The 8085-nt window shown below is 53.8% G+C and overlaps 1 long non-coding RNA gene across 1 annotated transcript; it reads right to left on the reverse strand.

The window, feature by feature from the left end:
• Positions 1-1715: 1715 nt before the first annotated feature.
• On the reverse strand, positions 1716-6024 carry LOC138434031 (uncharacterized). The gene is made up of 2 exons (XR_011254614.1): positions 4717-6024; positions 1716-1983 (listed from the first exon to the last, which is right to left on the reverse strand). It is a non-coding gene; the product is annotated as an uncharacterized lncRNA (long non-coding RNA).
• Between the last annotated feature and the right edge of the window lie 2061 nt (positions 6025-8085).

An 8085-nucleotide genomic window follows, 5' to 3' on the forward strand; every position in this document is an offset into this window, starting at 1 on the left:
AGGTGAACCGAGGATGGTCGGAGACGTGAAACAGACGTAGATTTGGCTACTTTCAGTGGAGCGGTTTATTTTTCACAAGTAGCAAACGCCAGCGGCCAGCTGCGCCTAGCTAGGTTTGTAGGGTTGTAGTGGATGTTGGCCGGCTGCACTGCGTGCCCTTCCCGGGGTTTCCGTACCCATGCCCTTCCCTGGCGGGACCTTTGACAACCCCTAGGAGCTGTCCCGCCGCCATTAAGCCAGGTCCAGAGGGCGCGAGAGAGTCCTTTTCTGGCCGCCAGAGTCGAGCGGTCCGGGCATCTTACAGTTGTCCTGAGCCAAGTAAGTCAGGGTGCGGATACCCCCGAGGCCCTGGCTTTTGAGCTCAGGGAAACCTCCGTTTTCTATTTCCACGCGAAGTGAAATCCAGCGGATAAAAGTACTGCACTCTTGGTATTTGCCCTAGCCAGCTGGACAGCGAATTTCCCCCAGTAGCCCAGATTTTCCTGGGATTGTTCCCCAGTCCTTAAAGGCCTCTTCACTGTAGCCCTGAATTTTCTTATCAGTTTTTTTGGGGGAGGGAGGAACTGCACGGGCTCCCGCCGCTCCCACGCTCACGGAGATCTGTCTCCAGTCGCTGGGCTCTTCTTCGCTGTTTCCTTGTCGAGGCACCCCGAAGTTTTCCCACTGCCAGGGACAGGGTAGGGGAAGGTGAGGCGCTGAACATCGGCGGGGTTTGGTTTGCCTACCAAGGAGGGCCGGGATCCGACCATGTGGTGAAGCATAGAAAAACTCGGGCAACTGAGGCCTCCGAGAGGGTGTTATCACGGAGCTCCAGTGGGCATCTAGTCGGGACCGCCATCCTTAACTGGGGCGATGGAGAAAGGATCTTTTTGAGGATGTTGTCTAACGGAAGCATGCAAAATAATCCTCCTGTGCCCAGAAAAGTCACAGAGGGTTAGGAAGAGAATAAAACGAAAATCACAATAACCGGAACCCCCGCACTAACCGAAGTTTCTCACAAGGGGCTAGTGGAGAGCGGGAGTTGGTATTGCTAGCTGCAACTCCGGGTCAGCCGAGGGTCTTCCGATGCTCGGGGCTTTCGGAATTCTAGCTGGACTTTCCAGCGGTTCCGGGGCGGCGAGAACCACTTTCCCGAAGCGCTGCGCTAAAGCAGGCCCGACGTGATCTCCTCAAACCTCCCAAGTCGTCCCCCAAACCCACCTGAAGGTCTCCCGGGTCCTCCTCAGTTCTGCACCCAAGGGCTCCCCGAAATCTCCCTGTGCCCCCACCCATTCTCCCCGAAATGGGTGTGGGATTATTTATATTTAAGTTAGCAAAATTGAAATCTTTATCCCGCAAGCGAGCGTGGGTACTTAATTAAATTCTAATTAGGACACTATCAATATCCTATTTAGCCGCGTAGCTTTTGTGCGCCGCGGTCCCTTTCAGCGCCGTAAATAGGGTCTCGACGCCTTATCTCGCCTGCAGGAGACGCCTCGAGAAGGGCTGCGGAAGATAATTTATAGGTTTTAATTACTCTTCATTCCGCCTGATCAGCTTGGCGTTCATCACAGGCCTGTGAATAAAACCCTGGTCAAAAGCTCTGTCACATCGCGCTGGCAAGACGCTTAATCAAAGTGAGCGGCCCCGCGCGCCGCGCGGCCCGGCTCCTCCACGTAATTTCCAGCCAGCTGATAAAGCCAGCTGAATAATGCGGCGGCCCTTTGGAGACACCATTTACAGAAATGACTTTATTGACGGCTTAACGTCGGTAATTCATTTTACCTTTCATGTAGTGGAGCCCGGATTTGTTACAGTAATGGGATGATAAATGCACCCGCGGCCCACGAGCTCCGGCTGGATTAGGCGGTGCTCCTCGCGCTGGTTCGTCCCCCCCACCCCCAACAGCATCCTCCCCCAGGCCAGGCCTCCGCCGACGCTCCGCATCCAGAGCCGCTTGCTCTCCGAGACCCCTACCAGGGCCCGCGCCGTCCTCTCTTCTTCCTGAAAATGAAAATATTATTGGGAACTTGGTGTTAGCGGGTTGGTGTCCTGGCAAGCCTAATAGTAGGGTGTCACAGTGAGCAAATGTTGATCCAGGTGGGTGTGTGAGGGTCCAGAGGTCTCGGAGGGTGCCCAAGAATGGACATGTGGGTGATGAAATACGGGCAGGGTGAGTTGTGTGTAAAAGCCTGTAGGTAGAGGGGTTAAGTGTGTGTGGAGCAATGTGTGTGCAGGTGTGAGTGCACTTTTGTGGCAGTCTCTTAAGGGGTACTGGTTTGTGCCTTTGCGAATTTCTACAAACTTGATAGATGTCCAGGAAGGGGTAGGCTGTCAGGAAGCAGGTTGGGAGAATTTTCGCAAATCCAATGGAATCCTTTTCTTCAAATGTCCTCTGCTCCAGGGCCAAAGATATGGAAGTTCAGTTCTAAGCTGTGCCGCTCCGCTGGGGCCAGAGGGCTCACAGAAGGCCACTGACATAGCTATATCTATGCAATAAATTGACTGTCCCCGAGTTCTGCCAGCCCACATAGAAGTGGTGAATGATGAGAAAAAAAAGGATTTTTAATGCCAAAAGGAGCATTTCTTTTCCTCACTTCATTGAAGGGAGAAGGGAGCTGAAAGAGGCTTTCAATGGTGGAGGGTGGGGTAAGCAAGACAGAGACCCCTCTCAACCCTCCGTCCTCTCTCCTGCTCCCAGACTTCCTCCACTGAATCTAACTAACCAGGGCCTGCCACTGAGCGAAAGGCACCTGATCAGAGGGGAAGTGTTTGTGTGTTTGGGGGAAGCTAGAGAAGTTTGGGGACCATAAGTAGGAACTGAGTAGTAGTGGAGGCTGGGATACTCTACCTTTGTTTTCCAATCTTGCAGAAACCACTTATGGATTTGGAGAGTGTCCATGACTATGGGGGAATGAGCCTATATTCATGTCTGCTGCTTGTGCATCTAAGAACCAGAGACAGAAATGAGTCCATAAAAGCTTTGTATGTCTGTGTATTTGTGTGCATGGCTGGAGGCTAGCGAATGTACACATTAGTGTGTACACCTGAGTCTGCCCCACCAGCTGGGTGCAGTGAAATGTATTTGGTGAGGGCTTTGGTGTATGCTGTGCAGAAAAGAGAAGTCTTCCACCATCCCACATTTCCACAGAACTTTAGATTTCATTTAGGCAGAGACAAATGTCATGGTCCTGCCTGCTTCCACCTGTCTTTCGTGGATGGGTGTGAGGGGGAGAATTGTGAAAGAAGACCTTGCAGCCTGGCCAGCCGTGCAAGCGTTGGGCCAAGAGTATGAGCGTGTTGCATGCACACGGTGGTAATCGCATTTCGAGTGTAGATCAGATGGCGGTGGGGCCTCGTGGCGCGGGACATGAATGAGTTGTCGCAACACAATAGCGCACAGCCTTCCTACGGGGACTGGGTGACCAGCGGTTTTGTTGGGAGTGAATGCGAGGAGATTTCTGCTACAAGTGCCTCGGTATTATTATGAGCCGGAAGGTCAGACTATACATCGCAGGTCCCCAAAGCCTATAGACCTTGGGAAATGTGGGGCCTCGAGCCACGTCATTGTACCTGACAGTCCTTTCAATAGACTAATTCAATTAGCGCTCGGGAGTTTTGGTCTTCATTTGGAAGCAATAATAATGTAGGGGGTGAGTGGGTGCAGGGGGATTCAATGGGTATTGGTTAGGGATCCTAAGCGATTGTACCCGAAGTTTGAAGCGGGACTAGGGGAAGGGATAAAGCTGAGATGGGGGTATGTGGGAAGCAAACCATAGAAATAAAATGCTCTGTTGACTCTGAAAATTGGGGCAGCTGCTTTGTTTATAGAGACCCTGGAAGACTGGAGGAGGGCAGGGGATATTTCTTTATTTCTGTGTGCAAGACGTGTGTCCACAAATGTCCAGACTCCTAAAAAGTCCCCCAAAGGTCTGCTGTTGGAGGTGGTCACCTTTGAGGATTTCAATATTTGAATTTATGCACCCATCATCCTGCCTTCCCTCAGGGTTTTCTCCCTTTTATGGGAGGGAGAGGCGGTTCACAGCTGGACTTTTTGTTCTAGAAACAGTTTTGGTTTCGGGGTGCTTTTACCCCCTTTAAAGCTGGGTAAGCAGAGAAAATGAAGCCTTTTGTCTGCTTGACTATCGGAAATGGGGGAGACATCTTTGGCGATTCCCGAAAATTGCTGACATGGTCGGCGCCGGATTCCCGGACACTGGGGTGCAAACACCAGACCGTCGCTGCGGGCGGGTTGACTTGTCGACTTAGGGCTGGATCAAGGACTTGGGGAGAGAGATGGAAGGCCCCTTGGCACAGATTACGGAAAGGAGCCTTTACCTTCTCCTCTGTATCCCCAAACCGCCCTCAAGCTGTACCACACGCCGCCCCCCTACCCGGGAGCCGGGGATTTTAGAGCTCACGGCTTCCGAAAGCAAGGCGATTATATATCCTTCTCTCTACATTTTTCTTCACTTTAATCAGACATCCCGCCTTTCTCCTTACAAAGAATTCCACCCAAACCCCAGAACCGAAACCCTAATGTTCATCCTCACAGCCCCCTACACCACCACCCCCGCCTAAAAAGAAAGCCCGGAGTAAATTCAGCGGCTACACTCGAATTTTCTTCACCCCTTTATTTTGCTTTTCGCCCTCTCTCACTCCCTCCTCCTGCCCAGAAGGTTCCCAGAGCTTGGCGACCCCAGGCCGAGGAGGCCTGCTGCCCACCCAGGTCCCCACCTGTCCGAGTGGCGGCTCCCGCCTCCATCAGGCTCGGCGCGGGTCGGGGTCCACACTGACTGGCCTCGAGCGTGTGCACACCGGTGGGTACGGATGTGAGAGTGCGCGCGAGGGGGGGCCAGGGCGGCTTCCGGGTTCTGCTGCCACCTCCCCCGCCTCGGCTCAGTCCATGCTCCCCGGGAGGTCAGACCCAACTCCAAAGTTAGGAACAACAACAACAAAAAAAACTCAAGAAAACAAAATACACATACGACATCCGAGTCCTTTGCATAGAAGAGCCCATACGGCTCCAAAATCGCGGTCTCCGGCTCGCCCCAGCAGGCATCCTTCTTCCCTTTACTCCTACAGGGCTAGACACTGGTCCCACGGCTCTTTTGCCGCTGGCCCGGGGAGAGCAAGCAGAAGTCGGCGCACCAGGCTCTCGGCGCTCGGGCTCCTGGCCAGCGCCTCCTCGCCGCCCTCCCCACCGGCCCCCGGGCGCGAGCCAGGCCGCGCCCCCCTTTCGTCCACTGGGGTGCAACCTCCCCGACCCCCGTCCTGGGGGGGTGCGGGGAAACTCCGGGTTCCAACCGAGATCCGCGCTGCTGGCAGCTGGCGGGGAGGTGAGAGAGGGAAAAGTTTGGTCCTCAAGGGAGGCAGGTGGGGAAAGGAAGTCCACCGAGCCTGGGAGAAGAGAGGGAAAGAGGGAGAGAAGCCGGGTGCCTTCCCTCACCCCCCGAACCGCCCCCCCGCCCCCGCCCCGCCACCTCCTCGCTCAGACTGGATCTTGTGCCGGTGAGGTGCGGGGGAGGGGTCACTACCAGGTCTCGGCCTTCGGGGCCACCTTCCCTCTCCCCCTGCTCCTGCAGAAACCAGAGCTGGGGGGCGACGGTGCAGCCGGGCGCCAGCGTGTTTGTACGTGACTCTGTGTGAGAGACTCCAGGTGAGTGCGTGTGTACGTGTGTGCCAACTGCTCGAAAGGACTGTACGCATTTCTGTGCCCCTGTAACCCTCGCGTGGTCGCGCTGTGTCCGGGTGTGCACGTGTAAGTGTCTGCATGGGCTCTGTGCCCTGGCTGCGCTAGTGCCTGTCCATGCGTAGGTCTCCCGGGGTGCGTTTGTGTGCCAGCTGGGAACCTGAGAGCAACTCCCTCCCACTGAGGCTCCAAGTGAGGTGTGTGATAGAGCAAGGGGCAGAGGGCTCTAACCCCAAACCTCCCACCCCATCACATCTCCCTCACCCCCGTCATTGAACTAGGCAAAGGCAAAGGAAGCAGTTGATAAATCCTGATTAAAATAGCCACTGGTTTTCTGTTTCCCACCAAAACCCACCTATGCAATCCCCAAACCCTAAGTCCTCACTGGGGGAAAGAGTGGCAACATGTGGCAAGGTTAACATCACAGGGCCTCAGGGAGAGAATAGTCTGTAAGCCCACTCCACAGATGAGGCAACTGAGAGCGGAAAGGAACTAGATCAGGCTGCCGCTGGTATTGGGAACCTTGGACATCTGAGTTTTGTCCTGAGGCCTAAGTGCCAAGTGAGAGCACAGGGGACAGTGGTCTCCTTCCCTGGGTCTGCCAACTCCATTCAATTCATCTTCAAGTAAGGTATATTCTTTCCCCAGACTGTCTGTGCGGTGGAAGAGGCAGCATCTCTCGGGGTTGGGAAAGCAATGGGAGGCGAGCGGGAGACACAGTCCGTCCTCTCTTCTGTCCCACTGGAGGGCCTTAAGGTTTCTGCTGCCTTTCCGGGAGGGACGAGGGGTGGGGGTTCGCTGCTTCCTCTCCACCGCCACTCGCCTTCAGAACTTTCCAGGCATGAATGATGCTGTTAGGGATGGGAAGTCAGTGAGAAGCAGGCTGGCCTCAATGCCAGGAATGAAGTACGGGGGAGGAATGGAATACCGACCCCAAAGCCATTCCAGGCACGTCCCTCCCCTCCCGCACAGAGTACGCCCGCCCCAAAATTGTTATGCAAAGGAGTCAAGTCTGTGATCTTCTGGCGATCAAAGCGGCAAACCAAATATTAGAAGAGAAGTCAATAATGGATGAGCAGACTAAGAAATCTATCTCGAGGACAATTATCGTCGCAATTGAAAAAAGCTCTCGGCTTCCCTTACTCCCCCATCCCATTCCCAATATTTGGAAAAAAAAAAAAATAGGCGGAAGAATGGGGCCTGGGGATAGTGGTAGAGAAAGGCAGCAGCCCAGCTTGCGTGAAGGAGCGGGTTCGTGGACGCGCTTGTTGAGGGAGATAACGCCCCCTAGGGGTGACCCTGGTAAGTCCCGGTGTTGTCTCTGGGCCAGTGAGCAGAGCCTTGCCCTTTGCGCTAGAAGCTCTTCAGCCTCTTAAAAGAGTGTGGTCACTCTGAGCCGAAGGACTAGAATCAAGGTTTCTAGGGTCTTTTCAAACCTCCGGCACGAGCCTGAGCCCCTCTGCTGGACCCCTTTCTACCCTATTTCTTTCAAGAGGGACCCTAGGCGGGTTCTTAAGGCAGGGAGCAGGGTCCTAGGAGCGGGGGAGGATTCCCGGCTGGTTTTCCTGTGAGGAACGCGCCACCTATCGGTGCTCTAGGAGAACTGCACCTGTGTTGCTCGGGTAGAGGAGGCTATGGGGGAGAGGTTTGACCTGAACTCCCAGGGCCGGGAGATTCAGACCGTTTCCGGACAGTCCACACCAGACGGGGTAGAGACAAGATTGCAGGAAGGGGATCCTTCACGGAATCCCCTCGCCTCGTGAGAGCTAAAGCTGTTTGCTCTGTGATTCCTAAAGCAGCAAGCACCTGAGTCGGAGTAGGATGGGCAGTGCGTTGGGAGTCAGAATTGGATTCTTTGGACTCCTCTGCTATGCGACCTTGAGAGGGTCCCTGGCTTTCTCTGGGCCTGTTTCCTTATTCATAAACTGAGGAAACTGGATTAGATTGATCCCTTCTCGACTCTGACCTTGAATCTAACATTGAATCTAAGAAGTATATGTAGACGTGTGTGTCCTGTGTTTCTATTTCCAGCTCTTAATAGATTCTGGACTTTTATATGCCATTTATATCCTAATCTCTTATATGTAGCTGCTTCAATTAATATTACTGTTTTCTCAGTTGTCTGGGGATTTCATTTGCGTGGGATCAGGATGCTTCTTGGTGGCCCGAATAATCTTGATAAATGCCTGTTTGAAATGAAGTCAGTCATGTCTGACTCTTTGAGACCTATGGACATAGCCTGCCAGGGTCCTCCTTCCATGGAATTTTCTAGGCAAGAATACTGGAATGGGTTGCCATTTCCTTCTCCAGGGAATCTTCCCGACTCAGAGATAGAACTCGGGTCTCCTGCATTGCAGGCACTTTACCATGTGAGCCACCAAGGAATCCCAAATGCCCATTTACTTAAACCTTTT

The sequence above is a fragment of the Ovis canadensis genome, chromosome 2 (assembly GCF_042477335.2).
Source record: "Ovis canadensis isolate MfBH-ARS-UI-01 breed Bighorn chromosome 2, ARS-UI_OviCan_v2, whole genome shotgun sequence".
Lineage (NCBI taxonomy): Eukaryota > Metazoa > Chordata > Mammalia > Artiodactyla > Bovidae > Ovis > Ovis canadensis.